The sequence below is a fragment of the Chanodichthys erythropterus genome, chromosome 15 (genome assembly GCF_024489055.1).
Source record: "Chanodichthys erythropterus isolate Z2021 chromosome 15, ASM2448905v1, whole genome shotgun sequence".
NCBI classification, from domain to species: Eukaryota; Metazoa; Chordata; class Actinopteri; order Cypriniformes; family Xenocyprididae; genus Chanodichthys; species Chanodichthys erythropterus.
Genome location: NC_090235.1, coordinates 37,625,429 through 37,632,209, shown reverse-complemented (window position 1 = coordinate 37,632,209; position 6,781 = coordinate 37,625,429). Strand labels below are relative to the sequence as shown.

Here is a 6,781-nt window from a genome sequence, read left to right as displayed (position 1 = left end):
TTACTAGTAAGTCATGGAATTACCAATATATTACGAATAGAGGACGTATTTGGAACGTTCTTGGTAATCTTATAACGTTAGGAGAACGTACTGACGACGTTGTGAGATGGTAATCTGAAGGTAATGAAATTACTGGCATGCGACGTCGTAGTTACGTTGTCAGTTAGTAAGTCATGACATTACCAAAAAGTACGAATACATTACGTAACTGTTACGTCGTGTGTTAGCTGGGAAGGCGTGGTCAAAGCCAGCTTAGTATATAAACAGTTGTTATTTAGCATTCATTAGAGAGAATCATTGAAGCTACAAGAGGATCTGCATACTGTAAGTGTTTTGCTGTCGTTTCTAGTTGATTTTAGTGCTGTATAGTTGCTTTACTGCTTGTTTACTGAGGTCACGTGGCAAATCGCGTTTGGTTTCGTTTGCTCTGAGTCAGTAAGGCGTGGTCAAAGCCAGCTTAGTATATAAACAGTTGTTATTTAGCATTCATTAGAGAGAATAATTGAAGCTACAAGAGGATCTGCATACTGTAAGTGTTTTGCTGTCGTTTCTAGTTGATTTTAGTGCTGTATAGTTGCTTTACTGCTTGTTTACTGAGGTCACGTGGCAAATCGCGTTTGGTTTCGTTTGCTCTGAGTCAGTAAGGCGTGGTCAAAGCCAGCTTAGTATATAAACAGTTGTTATTTAGCATTCATTAGAGAGAATCATTGAAGCTACAAGAGGATCTGCATACTGTAAGTGTTTTGCTGTCGTTTCTAGTTGATTTTAGTGCTGTATAGTTGCTTTACTGCTTGTTTACTGAGGTCACGTGGCAAATCGCGTTTGGTTTCGTTTGCTCTGAGTCAGTAAGGCGTGGTCAAAGCCAGCTTAGTATATAAACAGTTGTTATTTAGCATTCATTAGAGAGAATCATTGAAGCTACAAGAGGATCTGCATACTTGTCACTTCAATCGAGGGTGACCAATAGAAAAATGCCTTTCATCCTGGTTGGTAGAGACCGCCCACTGAGCTACAGCTTCACGTGCAAACAAAACTTTTAAATTCGCAAAACTTTTCAACTTGCAAAACTTTTCAGCTTGCAAACCTATTCACCTCGCAAGCAAAATATTTTGACCCGCAAAAAAGACAGCAGAAAAGAGAGCAAAATGTGTGGGTTTGGGATGAAAAGTTCTCGAAGTGCAAAAAAAAAAAGGTTTTTAAAGATTTACACGCACTGCAAATAATTCTGTTATCAACTTTTTATTTTTGAACCTTAAGAAGACTTTTTTTTTGCAATATATATATTTTTTAATTACAAAATGATTAGTTTTACTCTCAAACACAATATGTTTGTTTGAATAAAAAAGACACAAAAGAAACTCCATAGTAAATATGCATACCTACTGTTCCATTCCCCAAAGCCCCTACAAAGCTGAGTAGTAAGTGCAAGTGGACCAGTGTACTCACTCTCGCTTGACTGACTCCCTGGTGATCAAAAGTGGCAGTGGAGTAGGGCCTACACACCAATAGACAGCAAAGATCAGAAAAAAATTCTTATTTTAAGTGTTTAACTTTGCATTATAATCTTGATGGACAATGTGCTCCATGTTATAAAAGCTAGTTAACCCTTAGAACATGGATGTAGTTTACTGATAATTCTATAAAGAAATATTTTTCATTTTTTTTCAACGAAACAGACAGAAGAAAAACTATAATTACAAATATACTTTGTTTTAAAGAGCACAAACCCCTCTTTAAGTGTCAAACATTTACCTCTTATTGTTTAGATACTCCCCATTAAAAACAATGAAAAAAACTATAGCCTACTACCAAATTACTCGCAAAAAACGTAAAAAAGCTAATAAAATGATATACATGTTATTCACTTGCCATAAACAACCAAGTGTTCATACCAGAGTAATGGGGTACAAGAGCTACAAAACATAATTTTTTATAGCTGAAAAGTGAGATCTAGTAGACCATCATCACGACTAACGGCTATAAATAGACACTTATAGTCTCGTTGTGAAATAAACACATCATCAGTAATATTACATTAAAATAATAACCTTAATTTTTTTTTTTTTTTTTTTTTTTTTTTGAAAAACCAAATTGCATCATTTCAGGTTTTTCTAGTTAACGAGAAGGGGCGTTACTGCATAAGTGAACTCTGATAGCTACAAGGGCACACTGCTAGCTACAAAAAAAAAAAAAAAAAACAGTGCAAAATAGCTTTTGCTGTGCTATTTGACTTTAGCTGACTGAGTGACCAGTGCAGTAGGTGACAGTCTGACTTTATAATAACGACGATGATTATGTTGTCTTCTAGCCTAATATTCATTAATTTAGGTAAAGCATCATCATCGTCGTCGTCGCATCGTGAGTCCCTCGCTCCCTCCCTCCCTGTTAATCATGTAACTACCCTGCTTACCGCTTGTATTATACTCTCCTGCTTACTCTGTCCCTCATTGGCTTCACTGTCAAACACCTGCTGCTCCTCTGCCTGACAAGTGTCTCTTCTATGTTCTTGCACGTCGTCAGGTACTGTAAACTGAAGCTACTGTAACCGTACTAAACATGTCAGTAATTTTTGCACGTTGAGGCATCAACCTCAAAATTTTTTATTTTATTTTTTTGCCCGCAACTTCTCCGCACCCCCCTTGCACTTGCGCTTTTGTTTCTCCATGCTAATCCACAGATGTTTTGGCTCTGAGACACTGCATATGACACACGAAACACAGGGGACGGGGTGGAGTCTGTTAAGAGATGTGATTGGGCCAGCCCAGTGTCAGTATGGAAAATGAACCAATGGGCCGCTATCTCTGCTTTATGGGCCGGTCGTTGGCCAATTTTATGTCTATAAAAAAAAAAAAAAAAAAATCATATTATATCGCGGCCCCGCACCCAAGTGTGTCGGCCCACCGGGCATTTGCCCGGTATGCCAGATTACCAGTCCAGGCCTGCCCATCATTATACAGTTTGTTTCGCGAACGGTGAAGGAAGAAGTGTGGAAGTTGTCGAGGGAGGCCAGAGTGTGCAAAGAGAAGAAGATCATCTTTAAAAAGGACTTCTCCAAAGAGGATCGGGAGGCGAGGGAGAAGCTGTGGCCACGGGTGGATGAAGTCAGGCGCCGCGGAAAGAAGGCCTTTTTGAAGGAAGGATACGCGATCATCGATGGGGAAAAGGTTTATCCTTGATGCATATGTGATACGTTCTATAACTTTGATTGAAAATCACACGTTTTCAAAGTTGTTGTTCTTTCTGTTATTATGGGCTGTTGAATAGACTGGGAAAAAAGACTCGTTGATATGAATAGCCCAGGTTGTTTTTTTTTTTTTTTGACGGAAACATTTGGAGGTTTGGTTGAGCCCTTATACTTTGGACAGATTTGCTCATTCCTGCTCCTTTGTTAAAGGGATAGTTCACCCAAAAATGAAAATTTGATATTTATCTGCTTACCCCCAGTGCATCCAAGATGTAGGTGACATTTTTTCTTCAGTCGATCACAAATGATTATTTTTAACTGCAACCGCTGCCCTCTGTCATTCAAATCATTGTAGTAGATGGGAACTTCATATATAAGAGTGAATAAACCTTGTTTAGACAAATCCAAATGAAACCCTGCGGCTCGTGATGACACATTAATGTCCTAAGACACGAAACGATCGGTTTGTGTGAGAAACCTAACAGTATTTATATCATTTTTTACCTCTAATACACCACTATGTCCAACTCCGTTCAGCTTCCGGTGAGTGAGGTCAGATCGCGCTCTGACAACGGAAGTGATGTCTCGCGCTCATTGAAGTATATGGGCGAAACATCACTTCCGTCTTAAGAACGCGTTTTTTGACCTCACTAGCAGGAAGCTGAACGGAGTTGGACATAGTGGTGTATTAGAGGTAAAAAATGATATAAATAATGTTCGGTTTCTCTCACAAACCGATCGTTTCGTGTCTTAGGACATTAATGTGTCGTCACGAGCCGCAGGGTTTCATTTGGATTTGTCTAAGCAAGGTTTATTCACTCTTATAGATGAAGTTCCCATCTACTGCAATGATTTGAATGATAGAGGGCAGCGGTTGCAGTTAAAAATCATCATTTGTGATCGACTGAAGAAAAAATGTCACCTACATCTTGGATGCACTGGGGGTAAGCTGATAAACATCAAATTTTCATTTTTGGGTGAACTATCCCTTTAATTCAAGAGCGTTTTCATTAGGCACTAACTTTATTTGTTTTTTAGTGTTCAATATCAGTTTTGTTTACTTCTTTAAATGTTAGAGGTCTGAAAAATCTTACAAAGCGCAAGGCACTTTTTTTATTTTGTAAAGACCTAAAGGCAAATTTGATTTTTTTTTTTACAGGAACACATTCAAGTATAGCAGATGAAAAATTTTGGAAACAGCAGTGAGGGGAATAATGTTTTTTATTCTCATGGTACCAATTATTCGGCAGGTGTTATGATACTTTGCAACAGGTTTACAGGAAAAGTAATTAGTCACGTAGGAGATAAAGATGGCCACTGGCTGATTGCAGCTATTGAAATATGTGACCAAAAAATTATTGTGCTTTCAATTTACGGATATAACAACAAGGCGAACAATATAAGTATGTTAGAGAAACTGGGTAGGCTAGTGAATGAGTGGAAAGCTGTTCATATGACAGATAAAGTTGTTATGGGAGGTGATTTTAACATTGCTCCAAATTCTTGGTTGGACAGGCTACCTCCTAGAGGCCAACAACCGGAAAACAATGAAGTATTACACAATTTTTGTATTGAAACTAATACTTTTGACTATTGGAGATTGAATAACCCTACCAATTTGGAATATACATGGATTAGTGCTTCAAACGTGAACCAATGGTCAAGGTTAGATTACTGGCTAATCTTACATTCAATAAGTAATAATGTTCAGAAATGTGAGATTACTGCATCTCCGCTCACCGACCACTGTTTAATAAGCTTATCCTTGTTAGTAACCAAACAACCACGTTCTTCTGGTAATATATGGAAACTAAATAATAGACTTTTATCAAATGATTTTTTTTTTGTAAACAAATAAAATCCCTCTGTCTAAAAGTAAAAGGAATGGATATGTCAAATAAAGGGAAGTGGGAATGGTTTAAATTTGAAACAAAGAGGTTGGCAATTGAAATGGGGAAAAGCATGTCAAAAACAAGTAAACTAAAACAGAAAGAAATACTGAAAAGGATTAACATACTCTGGTAAAACTGTTTCGGAGGAAGAACTAACTGAGTTGAACTCCCTCCAAAAACAGTTTGATGAAATTTATTTAGAAAAAGCAAGTGGAGCCTTTGTACGATCCAGGGCTAGATGGATTGAAGAAGGTGAGAAGAACACAACATATTTCTATGGCTTAGAAAAATCTAGACAATCTAAAAAAAGAATTTGCAAATTAAAAAAAAATGACATAGTCATAGAAAACCCTTGCCAAATAAATGAGGAAGTTCAACTCTTTTACTCTGACTTGTATAGCTCAAATTTCCACAAAGAGGACTGAATCCTTTTTTACTCAGATTAAGAGTAATATTAAAAGGATTGGGGAGAATAACAAAATAAGGTTAGAAGAAAAAATAAATTTGCAAGAAATAGAAAATGCCCTGAAAAAAATGAAAAATGGGAAGTCAACTGGAATTGATGGCTTCACCTCGGAATTTAAGTTTTTTTGGGAAGATATCAAAGAATTGTTATTGAATGTATTTATAGAATGTATACATGAAGGATGTCTTACTCCAACAATGAAAACTGGTATAATAACTCTACTCCCCAAAACAAAAAAAGATATAACAAATTTAGACAATTGGAGACCTATTACGTTGCTCTGCAACGATTATAAGTTATTAGCGTTAATATATGCAGAGAGATTGAAAATAGTAATCGATAAAATAGTAAAAGAAACTCAGTCTGCGTTTATAAAAGGTAGAAGTATACAAAATAATGTGAGATTAATATTGGACATGCTGGACTATCGGTCTTTTTTGGAATCGGAAAGCCTGATTTTATTTATAGACTATTTCAAAGCTTTCGATTCTATAGAACACAAATTTTTATTTTCTACGTTAGAAAATGTTGGTTTCGGAAAACATTTTTGTTCAGTGATCAAAATGTTCTATACTGATATCTACAGTTATGTCTCCTTAAACCCAGGACTAACACCTAGAATAAATATAACTTGCGGAATAAGACAAGGATGTCCAATTAGTCCAAAGTTGTTCATTTTATGTACACAGCTACTAGCATATCTGATTTTAAATCATCCAAATTTTCAGGGTATACATTTTTTTTGATTACGACTTTCGACTCAGTCAGTTTGCAGACGACACTGTCTTCTTCCTTAGGGATAAATCTATGGTTAGCAGTGCATTGCAAATAATTTCAATTTTTTCCAAAGCTTCAGGTCTTCGTTTAAATATGAAAAAGTGTGAACTACTTGCGTTATATGACTGTGTAGATACAGAATTAATGTCAATCCCTGCTAAAAAAGAAGTTAAATATCTTGGAGTTAAGATGGTTAAAGATGAAAAACAAAGAGAGGAAATTAATATGAAAGAAAAAAATGATCAAATACAAGTATCCTTAAACCACTGGCTTAGTAGAGATCTTTCTATTTTTGGGCGTAACTTATTGTCTAAGGCTGAGGGTATATCTCAAAACGGTGGATTTTGAGGCAATGTTAGGAACATTTAAAATAAAGTGGTTGAAAGAGTTTCTATTGAAGCCGGATTCAATATGGTTTCACATTCCAAAAAGTATTTTTAAGAGATTTGGTGGGTTAAATTT

The 6,781-nt window shown here is 36.2% G+C and overlaps 1 long non-coding RNA gene across 1 annotated transcript; it reads right to left on the bottom strand.

Annotated features, from left to right (window-relative positions):
• Positions 1–348: 348 nt before the first annotated feature.
• On the bottom strand, positions 349–3,737 carry LOC137002199 (uncharacterized). Its single transcript, XR_010891789.1, has 3 exons — positions 3,689–3,737; positions 3,439–3,549; positions 349–1,495 (listed from the first exon to the last, which is right to left on the bottom strand). It is a non-coding gene; the product is annotated as an uncharacterized lncRNA (long non-coding RNA).
• Positions 3,738–6,781: the final 3,044 nt, after the last annotated feature.